The sequence below is a fragment of the Schistocerca nitens genome, chromosome 4 (assembly GCF_023898315.1).
Source record: "Schistocerca nitens isolate TAMUIC-IGC-003100 chromosome 4, iqSchNite1.1, whole genome shotgun sequence".
NCBI classification, from domain to species: domain Eukaryota; kingdom Metazoa; phylum Arthropoda; class Insecta; order Orthoptera; family Acrididae; genus Schistocerca; species Schistocerca nitens.
In genome coordinates this window covers 499,189,384-499,206,671 of record NC_064617.1, presented here as the reverse complement: position 1 = coordinate 499,206,671, position 17,288 = coordinate 499,189,384, and positions in this window count along the sequence as shown.

Here is a 17,288-nt window from a genome sequence, read left to right as displayed (position 1 = left end):
AATCGACAGAGCATGACAAGAGAATGGTCTTCTAGTATGATAGAGGGTTGTTTTGACATTAGTGCCTCTCCACGTTCAGGAAGGTGAAGCAGTTTGATGAAAATCGTTTAAACCCATTAATCTACAACTATCCACTTCAGTGTACTCGATCGGGTGTATGGGTACCGCAGGCTCGGAGGCAAAATCCCAAAACTCAGCGCTCATTCCTATCCTGTGTCGTTACTGATGTCAATAAATGGTGTCTTTACGCTAACATAAGGACAAAAAAGTAATGATTGAGCCCAAACAAAGCAGAAACACCACATACAAAGACCTTCACAAAAGATAAAGTTACGCATCTGGTAGAACAGCGACGGTGTGATGTACTATGAATTGGTTCGCCGAGATGTTACCATCACTGTTGACATTTATTGTCAACAACTGAGACGTCTTGCAGACGCAATTCAAGAACAACCACCAGGAAGGCTGCGTGAAGTCATGGTTCTCCACGATAAAGCCCACTCGCATTCTGCTAGACTGGCAAAACACTATACAGGATTTGGGTTGGGAGTCATACCACACCCACTTTATTCAACCGAGCTTACGCCCTCAGATTTTCACCCTTTCCGCTCTCTATCGAACAACCTTCAAGAAACTTCCTTTCCGGATGAGAATACTTGCCAGACATGACTCGACGATTTCCTCGCCTAAAAACCACATGATTTCTACAGTTGCGGAATCGAAAAGTTACTCCAGCGCTGGCAGATTCTTGTTAATAGTGAAGAACACATTATTGATGATTAAAGCTTCTGTTATGTGTATCTGTTGTATTTATTAAAATTATGCAGAAACGCTACGGACTAACAATAAATGTAGTAGAGAAAATAAATGGACCATATTGTATCATTGTATGTCCGTGTGTTACAAATTTTATATAGCTTTGTTGCGTAGACCTTCCCCCGAGCGCTGGAGAGCTGAAAGAAGGTACGAAGCGGTGCTACCACATCTGAGACTACGTCTGTGGATTCTAAATAAAGTCAGAGAGTTATATATGCAGGATGTCCCACCTAACTCTGCCATCTCATATATTTCGAAATAAAACAAAATGTGAAAAACGCATTTGGCCAGGGATGCAGAAATGTTAGGACCGTACACAATAGGCAGGAATGCATAATCCATAAAGGTAGTGAACACAAAGTTAGGTTTCTTAAGTGCCACATGTATGTTTTTTTCTACAGAATATAGTGTCCCCATATGGATCGACTTATGCACTAATATATTGCGTTATACGCAAAACAACTTGGTTTCACTGTTCTAAGCCTCATACAGTTTGCAAAGTCGGCCTTTGCAGGGCGGTAACGGCACCGCGATTCCGGCCGTAACGCACTTTCCTGCAGCCTGCTGTCACAGGAACGCACAGTCCATAAAAGTAAACAAGCATGAGTCTCAACAAAAGTTACGCTAATTTGCATGGCACTGGTATGTTTTTCCTGCAGAAATGAAAACTAGAGGTACAATTTAGTCACTAGACGTGGTTCTAACCACGATTTTTAGTGGCATATAATCCACAGAAACATCAAGTTTGTGCTTGTAGCAATAAAAGGAGTGTTCCATGTGGTTGATAGTTTAGTGGTATATTTGATAATAACCATGGAACAACTAAGAGAAACGGACACAAAGATTGACGATTCCTTAGGAACATGCCATTTTTCATTAAACTGTATGCGTGTTTCAGTGGACCAACTGAAAACTGATAGTGTCCATGGCAAGTTTTTTCAAGACATAAAATTTGGGTTAATAACCAGAGAGACTCTCAAATCTGACAGTCAGCAACTTGTAAGTAAGTTATTGCCATATACCAGGGAGTGCAGACACTTAAAAGTGTTAGAGTCACTCTTCTCCACTGCGACCCTATGACTATCACTAGATGGACTCCCAATGCCATCTGAAAGTAATACCACATAAAACCTTCTGTTACAGTTCCTACCTGAATCCACGATCAATAAGCAGTTATTCGAGGGCTAGTTATAATTAGAATCACAAGCATGTTAATAAACAGAAGCAAATGAAAAAGTTATATGAGTGTGTGGCTCAATAAGACAGTAATACAAAATTTATAAAATAGTAATATCAGAACAGACCACAGGAAATGAAAATTATGCGCTGGATTCTGAACAAGTACTATAACACACACAGACAAGCAAAATATTTATCATTGTCTGATTTTGTTTAGGCTCCACAAACATAGTCCTCACCTGTGTTAGCGCTCCTTCTTACATTCTTTCATCTCTACAGTGTCAAGGAAAGGTCTGTGCAACAAAACTGTACAAAATTTGTAACACAGATACATATAATGATACACGGACTATGTTCCAATTATTGTTTCTACTAAATCTATTACATATAAACAGGTCCTATAACGTTCGCCATTCTGTTAAGTATACCTACTATCTACAGCTGAAAGCCAATTTTATCGTTTTATATTTAAGTATTTTTAACGTATTTTAGCCATTCAATTTGACTATGCTAACATATATAACTATGCTTAATAGAACTGAAGGGTGATCTTTTATCTTCTTCCGTTTACTATTTTTTAGAGTACCTGTAAACTTGCCTTATCAGCGTGTCAGGTAAAATATCGAACAATTGTGCCGTGTGTGATAGTGTTGTGCGGCTAATGGATAGCGCCTGTTATTTAATTTTGAAAATGTAGTAGAAAAATTGAATTAAGTTCTGAAGTCTCAAGCTCTCGATGCTTCACCATCACCCGGCAAAAATTCCACAACACTCGATGTCGCAATTACGTGAAAGAAAACCAGAGGATATTAAAAATTTCTTTTATCTATCAGTAATTTAATAAACCACATTAGTCTCCTCAATGTATAACCCCACTCCGTAGAACAGATTAATTACACTACTGGTCATTAAAATTGCTACACCGAGGAGAAATGCAGGTGATAAACGGGTATTCATTGGACAAATATATTATACTAGAACTGACATGTGATCACATTTTCACGCAATTTGGGTGCATAGATCATGAGAAATCAGTACCCAGAACAACCACCTCTGGCCGTAATAACGGCCTTGATAAGCCTGGGCATTGAGTCAAACAGAGTTTGGATGGCGTGTACAGGTACAGCTGCCCATGCAGCTTCAACACGATACCACAGTTCACCAAGAGTAGTGACTGGCGTATTGTGATGAACCAGTTGCTCGGCCACCATTGACCAGACGTTTTCAATTGGTGAGAGATCTGGAGAATGTGCTGGCCAGGACAGCAGTCGAACATTTTCAGTATGAGAAAGATCCCAACAGGACCTGCAACATGCGGTCGTGCATTATCCTGCTGAAATGTAGGGTTTCGAAGGGATCGAATGAAGAATAGAGCCCCGGGTCGTAACACATCTGAAATGTAACGTCCACTGTTCAAAGTGCCGTCAATGCGAACAAGAGGTGACGGAGACGTGTAACCAATGGCACCCCATACCATCACGCCAGGTGATACGCCAGTATGGCGATGACGAATACACGCTTCCAATGTGCGTTCACCGCGATGTCGCCAAACACGTATGCGACCATCATGATGCTGTAAACTGAGCCTGGCTCCATCCGAAAAAAAGACGTTTTGCCATTCGTCCACCCAGGTTCGTCGTTGAGGACACCATCGCACGCGCTCCTGTCTTTGATGCTGCGTCAACGGTAACTGCAGCTATGGTCTCCGAGCTGACAGTCCATGCTGCTGCAAACGTCGTCGAACTGTTCGTGCAGATGGCTGTTACCTTGCAAACGTCCCCATCTGTTGACTCAGGGATCGAGACATGGCTGCACGATCCGTTACAGCCAAGCGGATAAGATGCCTGTCTTCTCGACTGCTAGTGATACGAGGCCGTTGGGATCTAGCACGGCGTTCCGTATTACCCTCCTGAACCCACCGATTCCATATTCTACTAACAGTCATTGGATCTCGACCAACGCGAGCAGGAATGTCGCGATACGATAAACCGCAATCGCGATAGGCTACAAAGTCGGAAACGTGATGGTACGTATTTCTCCTCCTTAGACGAGGCATCACAACAACGTTTCACCAGGCAACGCCGGTCAATTGCTGTTTGTGTATGAGAAATCGGTTGGAAACTTTCCTCATGTCAGCACGTTGTAGGTGTCGCCAACGGCGCCAACCTTGTGTGAATGCTCTAAAAAGCTAATCATTTGCATATCACAGCATTTTCTTCCTGTCGGTTAAATTTCACGTCTGTAGCGCTTCTTCTTCGTGGTGTAGCAATTTTAATGGCCTGCGGTGTGTTCATGCAATGAACTTCAATAGCTTTACATACAATATGGCAGTAATGTGCAGCAAATATCGGATATGTCTTTTATTTTGTTTGGACGAAAATGTAAAGTATGTTACATATAAGCGCATTTTCCTTGAGAAGTTGCCGGATAAAAGAATGCTGACACACAAGCGCATCTTACGGCAGCTCCCCACTGAACCGATACTCCTATTACCATACATCGTGATTTTATTTTGATATAATATACCAGTTGAAAAATTCTCCCTTTGGAGCAATAAAAAGGCGAAATGCTCCTCTTTAAAGGGCTCTGACAGAAAAGTGGAGAACCAGCAGCCCCAATCCTAATTCCGCCTTCCTCAACAAAAATTTTGGCATGTCAACATATTCGCACTCTTTTAAGACAGAACGTTCTAAATCCTTTTACTCAGCCTCTCTTTCTAGTTAAGCTTTCATACTCAGCTCACTTCCAACGTCTACATACGTCTCTCTCCCATTATTTCCTTTTTCTTCCACTGATTTGCAATAGATTGCACTGCCACTGTCTGCTCTCTCACTTCAGTACAAAATTTACCCTCCCCTCAACTTCTTGTTAAAGTTCGCCGGTCTTGGAAGGTCCATATTTCCCAAGGCTATATATGATCTCCATTCATCAGTATTTTTCATTACCACTCTCTCCTCTCTCTTTTGCTACCTCTGCTTCGATCTCCATCCATCTCACTTTCTCTCCGACTGCCACTATCTCTCACTGGCCGTCAGTATCTCCTCTCGCTTAGGCTCCCACTGGTATTGTCTTTATCACGTGTCCTTCTCTTTCACTACCACTTTTTCTCTCCCATCATCACTGTCTCTTCTCACACAATGGCACTGTCTACTCTCTATTCTATCGTCACTGTCTCTCTGCTACTCTGTTTCAGAACCAATAAACGTGAATATGTTCGCATGCCTAAATTTTTCGTGAGGAAAGAAGAATGAGAATTGCGGCAGCTGGTTCCCCAGTTTTCAGTCAGAGTCTCTTAAATAGGATCATATTCTTGTTGTTGTGCTCCGACAGGAACATTTGTCAGCTGTCTCTCTTCTTTTCCCTGTCACAGCAGGGTGTGCTGTTCATAAACACTGAAGAGTCGAAGAAATTCGTACACCCGCCTAATATCCTGTAGAGCCCCCGCGAGCACGCACGAGTGCCGCTACTTGACCTGTCATGGACTCGACTAATGTCTTAAGTAGTGCTGGAGGGAACTGACATCTTGAATCTTGCAGGGCTGTCAATAAATCCGTAAGAGTACGGGGAAAGGGAGGGGGAGGGGGGGGGGAGGTCTCTACTGAACAAAACGTTGCAAGACAACCCAGATATGCTTAATAATGTTCATGTCTGGGGAGTTTGGTGGCCAGCGGAAGTCTTTAAACTCAGAAGAGTGTTCCTGGAACTACTCTGTAGCAATTCTGGACGTGTGGGGTGTCGCATAGTCCTGTTAAAGTTGTCCAAGTTCTTCGGAAAGCACAATGGACATGAATGGATGAAGGTGGTCAGACAGTATCCTTACGTACGTGTTACCTTTCAGAGTCGTATCTACACATATCAGGGGTCTCACATCATTCCAGCTGCACACGCCCCACACCATTACAGAGCCTCCAAACTTTGGACAGCCCCCTGCTGACAGGCAGGGTCCATGGATTCATGAGGTTGTCTTCATAACCATACATGTCCATCCCCTCGATACAATTTAAAACGGGACTCGTCCGACGAGGCACACGTTTCCAGTCATCAACAGTCCAATGTCGGTGTTGACGGGACCAGGCGAGGCGTAATGCTTTGTGTCATGCAATCATCAAAAGTAAACGAGTTGGCCTTCGGCTCCGAAACTCCATATCGATGATACGTATTTCGTTGAAGGGTTCGCACGCTGACACTTGTTGACAGTCCAGCATTGCAATATGCAGCAATGTGCGGAAGGGTTGCATTTCTGTCACGTTGAACGATCCTATGATTATCCTCAGTTGGTCCCGTTCTTGCAGCATCTTTTTCCGGCCGCAGCAAAGTCGAAGATTTGAAGTTTTTCCGGATTTCTGATTTTCACGGTAGTGGGTAGTCCCCACTTCATCGCTACCTCGGAGACGCTGTGTCCCATCGCTCGTGCGCCGACTATAACACCACGTTCAGACTCACTTAAAACTTGATAACCTACCATTGTAGCAGCAGTAAACGATCTTACAACTGCTCCAGACATTTGTTGTCTTATATATGTGTTGTCGACCGCAGCGCCATATTCTGTCTGTTTACATATCTCTGTATTTGAATACGCATGCCTATACCAGTTACTTTGCCACTTCAGTGTAAAATGAAATCTGTAGGAGAGTGAAGGTTTGATAATTAATTCCTATACATCGACACATTTATATGCTTTGACACAAATAAACAACAAACAATTACATATAATATAAGGCTAACCCAGACTCGTCTCCAATCTAACTCAAGTCCAATTTACACGACGTTACCTAAAAATGCACCACATTTTTAAGGTACGTCTATAGTAAATAAAATAATGCGATGTTAGATTTGCAAGATCAAGACTTTCGTATGAGGAAATAATTTTGTGTATGAAATTTACGTCTCCAGGTGCCACCATTGAATAGTTTCCGGTCGTGACAGCCTGCATAGGCGTGAAGCGACCGTTATACCGAGACAGTCATGAAACTTTGCTGCTGACTAAGAGGCGACTAAAAGGGGTAGTTTTGTGACATTAGAACCCTTGCGAAGACCCAAGAACCCTTGCCGTGTGCTCACTACGTCAAACAGCCTTTTTGCCTCAGACCGGATATCACGTGCATAAGTATGGTACATTTGAACCACTGGATCTCGACAACGGATAATGATGTCGAAACAAGTTTCAAGGCTCCTCGAGAAACTCATCTTAAGAACAAATGTTAAAAATTTCGAAGATTTGTCGTGAATAGAAATGATATAAGTGGTGAGCCCACTACCGGTACTTTTCGTACCCAAAAATTAAGTTATGCATTTTCCAGCGTGTCTTGAGAGCGCATAAGCATTTTAGAAAACGAGAAAATATCGTTCCTAGATCTACGTCTTAGGAATGTACAGTTCAAATTTGAGCCTTTTTCTTTTGTTAGATATTTAGGTAATCGCTGTCCACGGCACAAAAGCGGCTAAAAAGGGTTTTTGCTGTTTTCTGCATTAGAACGATAACTTTGAACCCATAGATATCGGTAATGAGTAATGATACCGATAAAAGTTTCGAAGTTCCCCGAGAACATCATCTTAAAAAAAAAAAACATACTGTAAAAATTTCTACGATGTGCCATGAATAGAAATGATAGAAGTAGCCATCACCACAATTGGTGCTTTTCGTACCGATAAATTATGGTTTTTCTGGATTTTCTCAGGAACCCCTCACAAACAAACGCTACCTTTTTAAGCCTCCTGAGGTCCACGCTAGACCACACCGAATGCAAAAGAAGCAACCGATTTGCTCAATATACCTTGGCTGGAGGAACCCCTTGAAAAATCGCTCTTTCTCACGAGGCGTTTTGGAACGTATTGGTGCCGTCCCAGTAATCATGTTTTTCGTTGGTTAATGAGCAAACTGAACAAATAATGATAGAATGGCTGCAGGAGTTCTGAACTTTGAAACTCTTACTGTACGGAAATTGTCTCATTTCCACGGTAATTAGAAATGCATAACATCTGAGCAAAAACCGTACAGCGTTGACAAACTATGAGAATCAGAAAACAGGATGCAGTGTCAAAGTTTTGGGATTACACGCTATTTTCACACTGACTATCTTGCATAAATTTCCATTAATTAGTCGGAAATTTGTTGGCGGCGCTCGGGCAAAAGTAACTGTAATTATGAAGAGCTAAGATGAAACAAGCAAATTTTGATTCTCTGAAACCATAGTTGTCGGATGAATTATTTGTGGAGAAGCGGAAAATAAATTACCATAGTTAATTATTACTGATGTCAGCGTAAATTATAATGTAATTGACACTGTCCTTACAGAAAACGAAGGACTCTCATTCCTTTTTTATTTTACTCTCAGACTCCAAATATACAATAAATTCCTCATCAATACATCTACATATACATGATTCCTGTGCAGTTCACAATTAACTGCCTGGCAGAGGGTTCGGAGAACCACCGTCAAGTTATTTCTCTACCGTTCCACTCACGAACAGCGCCTGGGAGAAGCGAAAATTTAAATATTTCGTGTGAACTCTGATTTCTCTTATTTTATTACGATGATCGTTTTTCCCTACGTAGGTGGGCGCCAAACATATTTACAAACTCTGAGAAGAAAGTTGGAGATTGAAATTTCTTGAGAACATCATGCTGAAACGACAAACGCCTTTGCTTTAATGACTGACACTCCAATTTGCATGTCATATCAGTGTTATTCTCTCCTCTGTTCCGCGATAATACAAAACCAGCTGACCTTCTTTGAACTTCTTCGATGTCCTCCATCAGTCCTTTCTGATGTGGATCCGACACCGCGTGGCACTGTTCCAGAAGAGGTTGGGCTAGCAGGGTGTAAGCAATCTCTTTAGCAGAGATGTTGCATTTTCTGTTGTGCCGATGGATCAGAATATTTGGTTCGCTTTTCCCACAATATGTGATAATTTAAATTTAAGTTGTTCGTAATTGTAATCCCTAAGTATTTAGATGAATTTACAACTTTTATATTTGCGTGATTTTTTGTGTAACTGAAATTTAGCGGATTCCTTTTAGTACTCATGTGGTTGACTTAATTTTCATTACTTAGAGTCAATTACGACTTTTCTCACCATACAGATATCGTGTCTAAATCATTTTGCATATGGTTTTGTTCATTTGATGATTTTACAAGACGGTATCATCTGCAAACAATGTAAGAGGGCTGCTCTGATTGATCCCAAATCGTTTATGGAGACCACGAACAGCAGAGGGTCTGTAACACTTCACTGGAGAACGCCAAATATTACTTCTGTTTTACTCGATCACTTTCCGTCAGATACTACGAACAGTGGCCTTTCAGAAAGGAAATCACGAAATCAGTCGCACAACTGAGAGGGTACTCCATAGACAAGTAATTTGATATGAAGTCACTTTTGAGGACTCCTCGAAATCTAAAAATATGGAATCGATTTGAACATCCCCTGTCGACAGCATTCATTTCTTCGTGAGAATAAGGAGCTGGTTGTGTTTTACAAGAACGATATTTTCTGAATCCATGTTGGCTGTCAATAAATCGTTTTCTTGGAGGTAATTCATAATGTTCTAGTACAGCATATGTTCCACAATCCTACTGCAAATCAAAATTAGTGATCTGCACCCGAAAGTCAGCGGGTTCCTCCTATTTCCTTTCTTGGGTACTGGTGTGACGCGTGCAACTTTCCAGTCTTTAGGTACGGATCTTTCAACGAGCGAGCGAATGTATATGACCGCTACGTATGGCGCTACTGTATGCGCATGCTCTGAAAGGAACGTTACTGGTATACAACATGGAGCGGAGGCTTTACCTTTATTAAGTGATTTAAGCTGCTTTGTTACACCGAGGACATTCACTTCTAAGCTTCTTATGTTTGCAGTTGTTTTTGATTCGAATTTCGAAATACTTACTTCGACGTCTTTGGTGAAGTAATTTCGGAAAACTGTGTTTAGTAACTCTATTTTACCGTAATTGTCATCAATAACGTCACCATCGTTATCGCACAGTGAAGGTATTGATTGCGTCTTGCCGCTGGTGCACTTTACATACTACCAGAATCTCTTTGCCTTTTCTGCCACATTTCGACACAGAGTTTCGTTCTGGAAACTATTGAAAGCATCTCGCATTGAAGTTCGCGCTAAATTTTGAGCTTCTGTAAAACTTCTCCAATGTTGGCGGCTTTGCGTCTTTTTAAATTTGGCATTGAAAGGGTCCTGTAGCCACCTTTCATTAGTCCGGTAGCCCATTTTCACTAGAATTTCTCTTTCTTTTCCTTGTTTCTCTTTTCTCATAACTCTCATAGTGGTGTGATTGAATGAATGTGCTCGCGGTTCTAGGCGCGCAGTCCGGAACCGTGCGACTGCTACGGTCGCAGGTTCGAATCCTGCCTCGGGCATGGATGTTTGTGATGTCCTTAGGTTAGTTAGGTTTAAGTAGTTCTAAGTTCTAGGGGACTAATGACCACAGCAGTTGAGTCCCATAGTGCTCAGAGCCATTTGAACCATTTTTTTGAATGAATGTGGTTGTGTGTCACGTTGCTAGACGGTGGTGTAGTCTGCTGCAGAAAGTCTGCGATAGTCATACAGATTTAGCAGCAGTTGTACAGAATAGCCAAATCTCGTAGTGTTCAAGTAGGCAAAAGGGTTTGCACTACTTGTGAGAAATCCACCTGCGTTAGGTTGGTGGCGGAAATAGCATCTTTGGGTCTTCCGGGCCATACAGAGCGTGGAAGAAGCTGGAGAAGAAAAAGGGAGGTAGTCTGCCGCCGGTACGGGAAGCGTCCACAGCTGTGCTCCAGTCGAAGAAGGCTGAGTTAGACTGATCGCGTGGCGCGTTGTCACTTGTCGAGAGGAGAGCTGTTAGCTTTTGGCCTCGCTTTTCAACTTTGAAAGATTGCTTTGCCTTGTCGCAGCAAGGAATGCAAAACTTTGGCAGATTTTTCTTTTCGTAAATTTCTATAGCAGACTTGGATCCGCTTGAAGAGCGCCACACAAAGGTGTCGATAAGAAGTGAGCACTTGCTTCTGTATGAATGTCTGTTTACCTTCAGCTGTGCCTGTATAAGCTTTTATTTTTCTAAATATTAATAGCTTTGCCTTCTCGTAAATTTTCCTTGCTTAATGTATCTTTCGTCTGTGGCTAGCCAACCACGTGGTTGAACATTAGAGTTTGTTGGGCTACCGTCATCACTAACTGTCCGATCTCATTTTTGTTTTAAAGAATGTTAACTGTTCATGATTGTGTGACGTGATATTGTTGTAACTTGGCCACGATACCTAGAAATTGCGTCTCCACAAACCACGTGTGCACGCGGGTGTACTGCGAAACGTGTACCAATGGTTCAAATGGCTCTGAGCACTATGGGACTCAACATCTTAGGTCATAAGTCCCCTAGAACTTAGAACTACTTAAACCTAACTAACCTAAGGACATCACACACACCCATGCCCGAGGCAGGATTTGAACCTGCGACCGTAGCAGTCCCGCGGTTCCGGACTGCAGCGCCAGAATCGCTAGACCACCGCGGCCGGCAAACGTGTACCGTTTCACGGGTTATTGCGATCAGTTATCAGGCAACAGCGGTTGTATGAATGATTCAGACCAATGATTTTAGGTGTAGATTATAACGGTGAATGTATGGATGCTTTTCTTTAATGTTTTAGGAATTAATGTTTTCAGGAATTGTGCACATGCCTCACATCCATATCTTAGGAATAAATGATTTTATCCACAATTTTCTCTTGTACTGTGAGGTTACGGTTTTGCACCTAAGCCACTCACCTCGTAGCTTCTCGTTAGCACATCCAACAAGTTTTCTTACGCACAGGTCCAGTGATTAGTTTCCCCTTTTATTTTAAAACAAATGCTTTAGATTAAGTCTTATCTTCAGGTGTGTTGCTGGGAGATGATCTTATGCACAGTGTTCATGCATTTTCTATTTTATTTTAAATGTTTGATTCTCATGAACAGTGCCCGGGCAATACTATTAATTACATCGCATCCCCTAAGAGCGATATCACAACGTATGCATTTTTATGAGTTTTTGGTCTGTGATCGAATTAATTTATTTTCCGACTCTCCCAGACCTTTGATTAGTTGTATGGTTAGAGTCGGTGGCGACCCTAATCTTAACGTAATAACCCGTAGAAACAGGTTAGTTACAGCATGCTTTTTTCGTTGTTCTTGCAACAGTGTTTTGGCCTGTTCTGTATCATCTCATTAATTTTCTTGGTGTTTATCTCTCAACTGCTGCCGATATTATTTCTCTGAATATAAGCCACATCTGATCTGTGCTTCCATAGTCAGACTAGAACTGAGTCTGTCTCTCAGGAAGGCGCCAAGCGATTTTTATCTAATTTTTGGAATAGAAGCACTTTGCGCTGGTTTTTGTTGGGTTTGGATGCTACGGTATTCAGTCTCGCTACAACAACTTTGTGATAATTGATACCTGGGCCCGTCCTGATGCACCCTATCTGCTGGGGTTTATTTGTAGTCAAGAGATCAAGTATGTTGTATGCAGACAAATTACTTTATAAATATGCGCGACAGCACGGAAAGAACGAAATAAATCATTAATCATAATCAGCGTGATAAAGATTATTACTGCACTTGTCTGGTGAAGCTATCGAAACGATTTCCAGTAAACAGAGTGCAACCTACAACAGAGATAAATAAGCAGGTAAGTCTTCTAATATAACCCAAAGATATCGTCCACGCAGAAGTGATGCCTTTTTCCAAGGTTACTGTTACGGTCTACACTGATCTGGCATTCTATTAATTACACTGCTGATATTGACTATGAAAAAACATTTGACAAGGTAAATATACTCAAATTCTTTCGGGTAAGGGCCTTCTGCAGCATTTGTTAAGAGCAATGCAAAATACGAGTGGCTGAGTATATTTTTAAGTTTTAAATGGAATGCCAAGTCAAAACTCAAACTGGTCCCATACTTAGGAAATTAGCACAGCTAAGTCCTAATGGAGGTGGTTTGCTGTTGTCTTTCTCTGTCCTGTTATGAACTGTGAAATGTGTATCTGTGTCGTGTGGATGACTTTGATGATTGCTTGTATAGTGTGGTGTTGTGTTTGTGTTATTACGGGGGAAGAGCAAGGAGACGGTGAAATGGAAATTTGTGGTAAGGGCTATGGAACCAAACTGCTGGGGTCATCGGTCCCTAGGCTTACGCACTGCTTAATCTAACTTAAACTAACATACGCTAAGGACAACACACCCACCCATATCCGAGGGAGGACTCGAACCTGCGACGGGGGAAGCCGCGCGAACCTTGTCAAGGCGGCCTAGACCGCACGGCTACCCCGCGCGGCGTGGAGACGGTGAAATCAGGGCGCGACGCATGGTCTACTCCTTTCGTACAGCACAAAGGCGGCTGCCAAGTTTAACGTCCCCATCCGACGCACGGATCGCCATCATCAGTGTCTCACGTCCTCAGGTAATAAGACACTGGGGAGAGATCTGGAGTTTAATTCAGAACACTGACGCAAAGACTGGTGACCAGGAACTTTACTCCACCACATCTTCTATCCTTGCCGGCCAAATCTTGGTAGTGAAAACATTTCACCAGCAGGATTCAAACCGGTTTACCTCCGAATCGAGTGCCACCGCACACGGGTGCGTTAGCGAATGTTTCTTCCTTCTTTTTTTAAAAAAAAATCTCATTTTGTTCGTTGCGGACATCCCATGTCATCTGTTCAACTTCATCGTTGATCTGTTCACTCAATTTTTTATTATTACAGAGACCAGCTAACCCTCTGACCGAACACGCTGAGCTACCGTGCCGGCAACGACCTCGACTATGGAGGCAGGTCAAATGGAATGACGCAAGCTGAAATAACCCAAGTCTTAAAAAGTGGTTTCTTCTATAATATACAGTATTTAATTTACGTCTCGATGATGTCATAAATAAATGGCACAAATTGCTCCAAAACTATTTAGAACTAAAGAATGCTACTCTCGATACGATGCTCTTTAAAATCGAACGAGTGATTTGAGCTGGAATAGAAGATGATCTGCAACGTGGGCTGTACCTGCTTGTGAAATCAGTAAAAGAGAGTAATTAACATATTTCCACGTCAAAAACAAAATTGATGGCATTTAAAGGGAGTGAACCAGTTAGGGCAGCAATAGTAATCAATGAATTAAGTTAAGATATTCCTCTATTTTGAGTATGATACTATTTGCATATCAAACGCTGTGACTATAAAGGTACAAATATTTCAGTTTCTGCGTCCCACAATTAAACGATGCTTTTACCATAGCAAAAGCTGTGTTAAGTAATAAACGTACAAACGTTGTTGTGTGGATGCGAATGTTAGTCACATATTTAAGAGACAAGTCGAAAGGATAGAAAATGGAGACGTGAGAGTTCTGAGACCCGCAGCTGGCTACTCATAACTTGATAGGAAGAGAAATGAAAAATCAGGTGAGACTATGTACACTCCTGACCATTAAAATTGCAACACCACTAAGATAACGTGCTACAGACGCGAAATTTAACCGACAGGAAGAAGATGCTGTGATATGCAAATGATTAGCTTTTCAGAGCATTCACACACGGTTGGCGCCGGTGGCGACACCTACAACGTGCTGACATGAGGAAAGTTTCCAACCGATTTCTCATACACAAACAGCAGTTGACCGGTGTTGCCTGGTGAAACGTTGTTGTGATGCCTCGTGTAAGGAGGAGAAATGCGTACTATCACGTTTTCGACTTTGATAAGGGTCGGAATGTACCCTATCGCGGTTGCGGTTTATCGTATCGCGACATTGCTGCTCGCGTTGGTCGAGATCCAAATAGTGTTAGCCGAATATGGAATCGGTGGATTCAGGAGAGTAATACGGAACGCCGTGCTGGATCCTCGTATCACTAGCAGTCGAGATGACAGGCATCTTATCCGCATGGCTGTAACGGATCCTGCAGCCACGTCTCGATATCTGAGTCAACAGATAGGGACATTTGCAAGACAACAACCATCTGCACAAACAGTTCGACAACGTTTGCAGCAGCATGGACTATTAGCTCGGAGACCATGGCTGCGGCTACCCTTGACGCTGCATCACAGACGGGAGCGCGTGCGATGATGTACTCAACAACGAACCTAGGTACACAAATGGCAAAACGTCATTTTTTCGCGTGAATGAAGGTTCTGTGTACAGCATCATGATGGTCGCATCCGTGTTCGGTGACATCGCGGCGAACGCACATAGGAAGCGTGTATTCGTCATCGCCATACTGGCGTATCACCCGGCGTGACGGTATGGGGTTTCATTGGTTACACGTCTCGGTCACCTCTTGTTCGCATTGACGGCACTTTGAACAGTAGACGTTACATTTCAGATGTGTTACGACCCGTGGCTCCACCCTTCATTCGATCCTTGCAAAACCCTACATTTCAATAGGATAATGCACGACCGCATGTTCCAGGTTCTATACGGGCCTTTCTGGATACAGAAAACGTTCGACTGCTGCCCTGGCCAGCACATTCTCCAGATCTCTCACCAACTGAAAACGTCTGGTCAATGGTGGCCTAGCAACTGGCTCGTCACAATACGCCAGTCACTGCTCTTGATGAACTGTGGTATCGTGTTGAAGCTGCATGGGCAGCTGTTCGTGTACACGCCATCCAAACTCTGTTTGACTCAATGCCCAGGCGTATAAAGGCCGTTATTAGGGCCAGAGGTGGTTGTTCTGGGTACTGATTTCTCAGCATCTATGTACCCAAATTGCGTGAAAATGTAATCACATGTCAGTTCTAGTTTTAATATATGTGTCCAATGAATACCCGCTTATCACCTGCATTTCTTCTCGGTGTAGCAATTTTAATGGCCAGTAGTGTATAATCAGATTGAAGAAATAGCGAAGTGCAAGGACAAGTGGAAAGAGCATGCAACAAGAATGTAGGCAACCAGAATATCAAAGGCAGTGCTGAAGAATAAGATGAAGCAACGAAGGAGGGTCGGCGGACCGAATAGAATTACGACAGAGCAAAACAGAAATAGTTAGATCTTTGGTATTGTTGATGAGGGGAATGAAGTAGTCATAAAGTTTGAACTCTGTCTTCTAGGATTCTGCTACAAACAAATGTGAGTTGTGTAGGATAGTTCAGCGGATCAGACTGACTTCCTTTTTTTCTTATATGGATGTGATTCCTTCACGACAATGCGTAATCCCGTACTGCTAATTGATAGTCCAGACTCGACACTAAGTGATGTTATTTTTCACCAGTATGGAGGTCTAACTGACTATTCAGCACTTCACGGCCGACCATCAGTTCAGGGATGGTGTCAACAGCTGGCTGAAGCACCAAGTAACTTCATTCTTTGATGAAGCATAAAGAAGTGGATGTTACAGTACATCAAATGTTTGAATTTGGGTGACAAATACGTAGAGAAATAACGTCAACATCTAAACACAGATAGTATTTCTTTTTAGTTTTTTTTTTTTTAACAGGGTGCTCTATTGATCGTGACCAGGCCAAATATCTCACGAAATCAGCGTCAAACAAAAAACTACGAAGAACGAAACTCGTCTAGCTTGAAGGGGGAAACCAGATGGCGCTATGGTTGGCCCGCTAGATGCCGCTGCCATAGGTCAAACGGATAACAACTGCGTTTTTTAAAATACGAACCCCCATTCTTATTACATATTCGTGTAGTATGTGTAGAAATATGAATGTTTTAGTTGGACCACTTTTTTCGCTTTGTGATAGATGGCGCCGTAATAGTCACAAACATATGGCTCACAATTTTAGACGAACAGTTGGTAACAGGTAGGTTTTTTAAATTAAAATACAGAACGTAGGTACGTTTGAACGTTTTATTTCAGTTGTTTCAATGTGATACATGTACCTTTGTGAACTTACCATTTCTGAGAACGCATGCTGTTACAGAGTGATTACCTGTAAGTACCACAATAATGCAATAAATGCTCAAAATGAAGTCCGTCAACCTCAATGCTTTTGGCAATACGTGTAACGACATTCATCTCAACAGCGAGTAGTTCGCCCTCCGTAATGTTCGCACATGCATTGACAATGCGCTGACGCATGTTGTCAGCCGTTGTCGGAGGATCACGATAGCAAATATCCTTCAACTTTCCCCACAGAAAGAAATGCGGGAACGTCAGATCCGGTAAACTTGCAGCCCATGGTATGGTGCTTCGACGAGCAATCCACCTGTCATGAAATATACTATTCAATACCGCCTCAACCGCACGCGAGCAATGTGCCGGACATCCATCATGTTGGAAGTACATCGCCATTCTGTCATGCAGTGAAACATCTTGTAGTAACTTCG